We start from the raw sequence: 8,053 nt of genomic DNA, 5'->3' as shown, positions 1-8,053 counted from the left end.
TGCTTTGACAAAATCAAAGACTTGTACAAATTTATGATATTGTCAATACCGTAACACTCAAAGAGGTGGTTAAACATACTGGATAGATTTTGAAATAAGAGAAAAACTGTATCCTAGAAATAAAGCTGGGTTTGAAATTTTCTGTACTATTGAAAATATTTATGTGTCAGTTCTATCTTTGCTTACTGTTACTTCCTTCCAGAAAGTAATATTTTATACCACCTACTCCCTCTGCTGTTCAAATGTCCTTGTTTTCACATTATTTTAAACTTGAAAAGATAAAAAGCAGACTAAAGTCTAATAGACTTCCCCTCTGTGTCACCTGAAATATGCTAGCAAGTATATCTTTCTTAATATGGATTATTCAAACATTCTGTAGTCTTTTTCTTATAGTTTATACAACTGTGCTTTGATCCTCTTTCAGAGTTTCACCCTTTGGGTACAGTCTAAAGCTTTTAATTTTAATGGCACATGCTAGATAATGCTAGAAATTTGAGATCTTTTTCTAATAAAACAAAACAGTCCATAAGAGGTTGTATTATTAGATGTTGATTATTAGCGGTTGTAGTTTCTCCTCTCATAGGGATTTTTGTTTCAAGACTGAGTACTAACAGAATAATTCCCAGAATTTATTGTGAAACAAATAACCTTTTTGGCCAGCACTACCTTCAGATGAAAAGCTTCCTCTGAGTCTGAACTCCTTTGCAGTTGTGACCTCCTAAGTTCTATGAAGCTTCATGAGTTTATCTTATGAATGTATACAATGCTATGTAGAATTTAAAGGAATCCAGCAACTTCTTCTCTCTAGATTTATTATCCCTTGAGTCTATCACTCCAGTCATAATTTTACTTTAAGATGTGTTTAAGAGAAAGGAAAAGGAAACGCTGTCAAAGCTGATGAATCAAATGTAACCACTGTCTCAAATTAATGCCACTTTTCACACATATGCTCACATTCTGCCAATACTTTTCCTTGCCTTCATCCATTCTCTTTTTCTTCTTTATCATGAAATATAACATGGAACCTGCCATCAGTCTTGATTCATTTAGTCAATACATGTTTTGTAGATATCCATTATGTATCAGGCAATATAGTGGGCATTTAAATATGAGAGTGATTATATCATTGCTAATATTTATTAAGTCAAAATGCTTTTCACTCTTTCCCTGCAGTACAGGGAGGAGGGGCGGAGAGGGGTGAGGTTGAGGGTGATGCCAGAAACAAACCTGACCTGACCAAGTTCTGGGTAACTAGGCGTATTGGGGTTAGTTACAAGACCTCTCCTTGGTGGGTAAATTTTGTCTCAGCCTCTGCAGGAGCTGAAAGCACTGGGCATGGCTCCTTTGTCAAATGCTTTTATATCAAGTAGCCTGGGTGAGTGTGTGTGGACGGATCAGGGGGTAGTCTGTGTCTTTGGGATGACATGGCTTCCCTCTTGGGGATTCTGCAGAGCCCCTCCTGGGCTATTCAATGCTGGCTTAAGGGTGAGGCAGAAAGCAGCTATTTGGAGACTGAGGAGCCAGTCCGGTCTAGGTAGACCAGTTATCCTCCACACCCAGTTAGTCAGTTCCTTCATTTCACAGTGCTTTTGCAGTCTTGCCTTAAATAGCCTGACTTGCTGGCTGAATATCCATAATTACGGTTATCCCTGAAGAGTGAAAGCTCCTGATCTTATCTTACTCCCTTGAAACTAATGTCTTTATACATAAAGCAAGATGTAGCATGAAGATAGTCATGTGAGCAACACTTTAAGTTCATAATGTGCAGGTGCCTTTAGAATGACTTTTCTGATTCAGTTTTCAGAAGGCCAAGAACTGAGGTATCCGAGGATATACTCCAAACCAGTGTTTTCAAGCAGAATGGGGGTGGGGGAGCAGTAAAGAAGGATGTAGAAAGGTATCCTCCTCTCCTCCTATGGTAGATTGAGTTGAGTATCCCAGAAAAAAAAAAAACCAAACATATCCTTAATCTTCATACCATTTCTATAGCTATGAACCCATTGCAAACAGGACTTTTTGAAGATGTTAGTTTTAGTCAGTGTGGCCAACTGAATCAGGATTGGTCTTAATCCCATTCCTGGAGGCCTTGTAATGAGAAAGCCGTGGGGGGGAGGCAGAAGCAGGAAGTCGGCCAGCATACAGAAGAGAAAGAAGAGAACATCTCCATGTGGTGGGAAAGCCAAGGAACTCAAGGATGGCTCGCCATTCAGAAGGCTACTGACCTGAGAGGAAGCACGTCGTCCAGGTTCGGTAACCATGAGCCAGTGCAGTCTGTTGTTAAGCCAACCACTGTGTGGTATCTGTGTTAGCATCTTGGAAACCAAGGCACCTCCAGACCTACTTTGGGCGGATTGTATCAAAAATGGAGGGTTGAGTTCAGGGAATGTTCATGAGAAAGGAACCCAAGGAGCACATGACTTCACTCCTCTTCTTCCTAGGATTTCTCTTCTAAGCCAAATGGGGCATATCCATACCCTGGGGAAGAGAGCATAATTCACAGAAAAAAGAAGTGTTAGTAATGATTAATGTAAGGCACTGATTGGTCTTCAGTAAGGATAGAAGAACTGACTGGCTAAGACAGAAAGCAAACAAACCAAAAAGAAAAAAGCAAATTAAGACTCTCTTGAATTTCTAAAATGTCACTCTAAAAGGATAAAAGAAATAAAACTTATTTAAGGTGTGATATAACTGGGAATCACATGAAAAAATTTAACTTTCTACAGAATAATATATAGCATCTTTTCAGCTGACACACACTCTGGCTTTGATGACTCTGATCCCTGGGCTGGCAGGATTGGATGAACTGGCCATCTGATCGGGATCTATATTGGTTAATAGGGACACTCTTCCTAAAAGAAAAAGGACTGTCCTTTGGTCAATCCAGTCTAGTCATAACTTACAGTGTCTCCAACTGACTATATTTTACAGAAAGATACTGAATTTTGATGACTGGAGGCAAGAAAGAGCCTCTGCTTGGGGTTGTTCTGTGCTAATGTTGTGTTGTGACACCAATGGCTTGTTTCAAACATTCCAAGACAACTCAAAATCAAACTCTTACCCAGAAAACAAGGCAGAGCTTCAAGCCTCTTTTCAGATTCAGTCTGGGTATTCAGAAAGACAAATGATCAAACACATAATTGTACTCTTTGGAAACAAGCTTCAAGAAAACCATAATCACCTCCCTACAGCATGGAAATGGGTGAACTGTGCTGAGAGTGGTGCATGAGTGAGCAACTATCCTGCATGAACTGGAGAGTAAGGGTCCTAAGTGAAAACAGACCATCCCCTAAACGTGGTGGTTGAATGGAGTTTAAGTACAGAAACTATTTATGAGGTGTGGGAAGAAGTTAGGGAAACCAGCAAAAAGGATAAACTCAGTGCCTCAATGAGAAGAGCAGGAAGGTGTTCTTACAGTCCCGAGGCCTGAAGGGGCAAGAGGAAGGAGGCTGCTGAGCAGAGAGCACTGCTTGGCAGGTGCTCTGTCCTTCAGCATGTTGGCAGGCAGCCCATGGTGCCCTGGCCGGGAAGGAGCTTGAACGAAACCCATGACTTTACTCTCCTCTTAGTAGGGTGACTTCTGTCACCAGAACCAGAGCCAGGTGAAGAAGGTAGACAGCCAATGAGCAGCGACACACCAAGAAGATCCATTATGCATGGTTCTGGGAAGCAGTGAGGCTGGGGTCCTCACGTTCCAGTGTTGAGTCCTTGATGGCCAAATATCACATACTCTGAGAAATGGAAACCCTGTATACCAGAGGGAGGGCAGCCCTGCCAGACCATGCCACATTCTCACCTGCCACCTGGCCAGGCCAGTTCTGTGATTCCCACAGTTATGATATTAAGTGAGGAAAGCCTGGAGAGAGGAGAGAGAAAGGCAGTGTCTTGACCACCAGTAACCTGGCATAGTCCTTCTCCCCGTAGTAGTCCCTTCATCAGAGAACTCTAAAATAAAGTGGGTCTCAGCCTTTCATTATGTTTCATTTCTTTTTCTAAACTGATTGTAAACAGTGCTGGAGTCCCCACTGCTGTTCTAGATGTCTTATCCATGTTCTCTGTCATGTGGTCATTGCTAATCACCTCTCCTTCCTGAAACCATCCTCTTTTTTTCTCCCACTCTGGTCCTCTTTCTCTTCCTTCATTTATGCCTGTTCTTTCTGCATCTCCTTTGCTGGTTTGTGTGTTTTTTTCCCCAGCATCTTCTCATCAACTTGATTTTCTCACCATGCTCACCTCAGGTGCCCTTCTTCACTCCCAGAGTTTTGCCTCTCACTATTTCTCCCCCTTACTCCCAGCACTCTTCACCTTATACCTCACACACAAATGGATTACCACAAACACAGCCTTGCAAAACCCGAGCTCGTTATGTTCTCCCCAAAACTGGCCGTGATTTTTCCTCTCTCTCCTATTTCCACTAATGGCTCCATCATTCGCTTGGGTGCCCAAGCATAATCCTAAAGTAATTCCAGGCTCTTTCTGCTCCCTGAGTTCCATATTCACTCAAACCACAAGTCTTGCTGGCTTCATTTCCTAAATGGTTCTCAAAACTCTCATCTCCTCTCCATCTTCTCAGCAAGTGCCTTGTTTGGGATTGAATCATCTCTCACATTGATGATGATACTGGCTTTGTCACTGTTCTATTTCCAGATGCCCCCTCCTCATATCCATCCAGGGAAGAAACTCTCCAAAAAATGTGAAGATTTAGTGTAGTTGCAAATGGACTATCACACTGGATAAAAAAGTGCAGGATCTGGGGTCAGGTTGCTGAGATCACCAGTCTGAGCTCAAAAGCACTTCCTTTGCTCTGTATACCAGTTGTCTCATCTGCTCTCGGTTCCATCTGCTACCTTTTCCCACCCACCTCTTTCCTTAACAACATCCGACAAACACACCTCGACCTCTGTGTCCTTGACATCTTTCTGGCAAAGTTTTGATGAAATTTCAATCTCTACTTTGGCATCGCCTTTCCTTTTCTACCAAAAGATAATCTCTTTTGGAGAAATTCTTTACACACATCTGATATCTAAACATCTGATAATCCACTCATTCTTTCTTTCTCTCTTTCTAACCTGGAGCCTGGCATGTGGCTGGAGCTGAATTTTCAACTTTCTGAATTTAATTACATCACGAGCTTTGGAATAGGAAGTTTCAGGTTTAAACTCCAGCCCTGTGACCTTAAGAAGGTCCTCATTTTATCCCTCATCTATATAAAACAGGTAGGCGGTGGCCCAAGATGCCTTTGAGTGATAACAGTACATGATGCTGTTTCAATATGAGGCTCTAATACCCTCCAATCCATTTCTAAACGTAAAGACAAATGGATGTTTCAAAAATTCCAAGTCTGAGCAGGACACTCTTCTGCCTGTAATCCTTCAAAGGCTCTGATAGTCTCATTCTGGGCAAGGCTCTCTTCTTCAGGGTCCTGACACCAGTGTGCAGGTTGTGCCCTGCATAAGTGTGCAGGCTTAACAGGATGTCTTTGCCCCAAACACAAGGCAGACTTGACTATTTATTATGACAGTTTTCTGACAGATATGAGTACAGTGTCTTGAAGAAGGGGAGCCAATAAATTAAATACTTTTCCTTGCCTACATAGCACCAGAGCTAAGTGTATTTAACTTTTAGTTAAGCATGTAATTTTAAAAAATGTAAATCCTGTCTCCCACACCAGATCGTACATCCTGTTTAGGAAGGGATTTTCATCTGTCTTGTATATTGTTGAAACCTCAAGGTCTGCCTTTTAATCTGCCACTTTGGAACCCTCAAAAATACCTGCTGATTAGATGATCTGGATTTAGCTACATTATGACTTGGCACCTCTTGTGTTGGCTAAGTGAGTTGATTACAGTTTGCTGGCAGCTTATCTAGTCTATGTAAGAGAAACGCCAAAGGCTCTGCCACCTTTTCCCCTTCCCCCGCCAGGATGCTATTTAGAATTAACCAGTAAATATCCCTGAGAATACTTTAAGTGCTTTACTTATAGCTATAAGCACAGTACTTGCTATTGAGTAGGATGGCAGGTAGAGAAAAACTACTAGTAAGTTTAATAAATCATATGTGCTTTATATCAATGTATGCATAGCATATAGCATTTTAGCAGTTTATTTTTCCTGCCTATTTCAATATTTATGATAAAATTCTCATATTTCCGAGACCCTGGCTGCACACAAGCAGCTGTCCTCTGTGTGTAGAGTCAGGCCCAGTTCCCCTGGAAACCAGAGCTTGGCAGGCTTCTCACTGCTTTGTCCACTTCTGCTTCACCTTATTTTAGCCATTATTTTGTTAAAAAAAAAAATTGGGACTACTCTAATGAAGCAAAATGACTTTTATCATACTTAGTATTGTTTTACGTTCAAAAGAGTGTTTCAACTAGTGCAGAATGATCAGACTCAGAACATGCTATTACCGTTTTAAAATTCCAGGCGGTGTTCAGCATCCTGCTTTAGTCAGAGAAGTATTTTCTCACCAGAAGCCCTTCATACTTGTTTTGCCTACCCACGAAACGGAAGGCAAGACTTTGCTCTGTATCAACTTGGAAAGTTCTTTACAGTTTTCATCCCTTTAAACTTTGCCTAAATCTTTTCAAGGCGTAAGTTTTCCTTTCTTCTTTTTTTGTTCTTGCTAAATACTTCCCCCCATTCTATATTTGTCTTATCTTGGGTGTGTGTGTATGTGTGGGAATGCCTCTGCATTTGTCCCCTGACAAATAATTCAGCTCAGCTGGCATCTGGCAAGAGCCAGAAACAACTGTATTTGAACCCAGATCGAATATTAACCAGCTGTGTGAAACACCTGTGTGCTAAATAAAAACACAGCCAATGTGCTAAGTGCAAAAGGATGCTGGAGAATATAGACGCACTTTCAAAAGTATGCAGCCAGAGGCAGATGTGGCTTCAATGCTGAATAGGGACTCATAGATAAATGGGTAATTCTGGACTTCTCAGCTATTATTTTTGACATATTATTCATACTGCTCAACAGCTAATTTATATTCCTCTTTTATTTTTCTCTCTGACTCAGAGATACTATTTGATTTTTGTTAACTTCAGGCAAACCTCATGTGCTGGGCTGGATGGTGGTAGTATGTGGTCACACTGGCAGGTAAAGAGCCTCCAGACTTGTGGAGAAGATTGTTTGCCATCTTAATGGAGTGGGGACCCTCAGATACCAGAGGTCCCAACAGTCCCAAGGTTCTGCCATCAGACTTAAAAGAAAGTTAAGAGTAGATAATATTTCCTTGCCAAATTCCTAAGGTGTCCAGAGTTGAAAGGGTACTGCTGGACAAGGGGAAGGTACTCCTCAAATTACACTCTTCAGAAGTGCAGTATATTTGTAAGGTTGTGGTAAACTCTGGTGGTCAGATCTCCCTTGGGGATTTCAGGGTGGTGAAAGAGGTGGGACCCATGTTCTGCCAGGGGGCAGACTGAGCAGCCCCATGGGGGCCCTCAATGGGCATGCGCATAAGCTGGTGGGGGGGAGTGGGGCACCGTGTTTGTCCCCGGAGCTCAGTGTTCCCCACGGAATGCACGTGGGAAACAGGTGCCTAACCCTGAGTCTCCTCCTCCCGCCTCCAAGACCTCATCGGGGAACGGGAAAGTCACGTCTTTGCTTCGGGATCTGCGCTCCGAGGGCTGAGCCCTGGCTTCTCAATCCCGGCCTTGCTGTCTCTTGTCCACAGGTGTCCCTGGCTTACCTGTCCCACCGCAGGAGTCTCAGCTCCTCCAACGCACCTTTACTTTCTGACCTTTGGCCCTTGCCTTGCCGGTCCGTTTGCTCTGAGCGCCTCTTGCACTCAGCAGAACCCTGACAGCAGAACTTTGGAAAGACATGACCGTGCCCGAACTTTTCTATGGGGGGTTCAGATTCCTGGGGTGTGGTAAAGGAGGGACTGGGGTCAGGGAGAAGGGAAAAGAACAGGACTGCTGCAGGGGATTAATGTAAGAAAGGGAGTCAGTGTTAACCTACTGGGACCAGATCGGACACCTGTCCCGCTCCTCCTCAGGTAAGACCCGCAGCGGCCTGTCACCCCAGTCAGGCAAAAGAAACGCAAAGGGAC

The sequence above is a fragment of the Dasypus novemcinctus genome, chromosome 14 (assembly GCF_030445035.2).
Source record: "Dasypus novemcinctus isolate mDasNov1 chromosome 14, mDasNov1.1.hap2, whole genome shotgun sequence".
NCBI classification, from domain to species: domain Eukaryota; kingdom Metazoa; phylum Chordata; class Mammalia; order Cingulata; family Dasypodidae; genus Dasypus; species Dasypus novemcinctus.
This window is presented reverse-complemented; position numbering follows the sequence as displayed.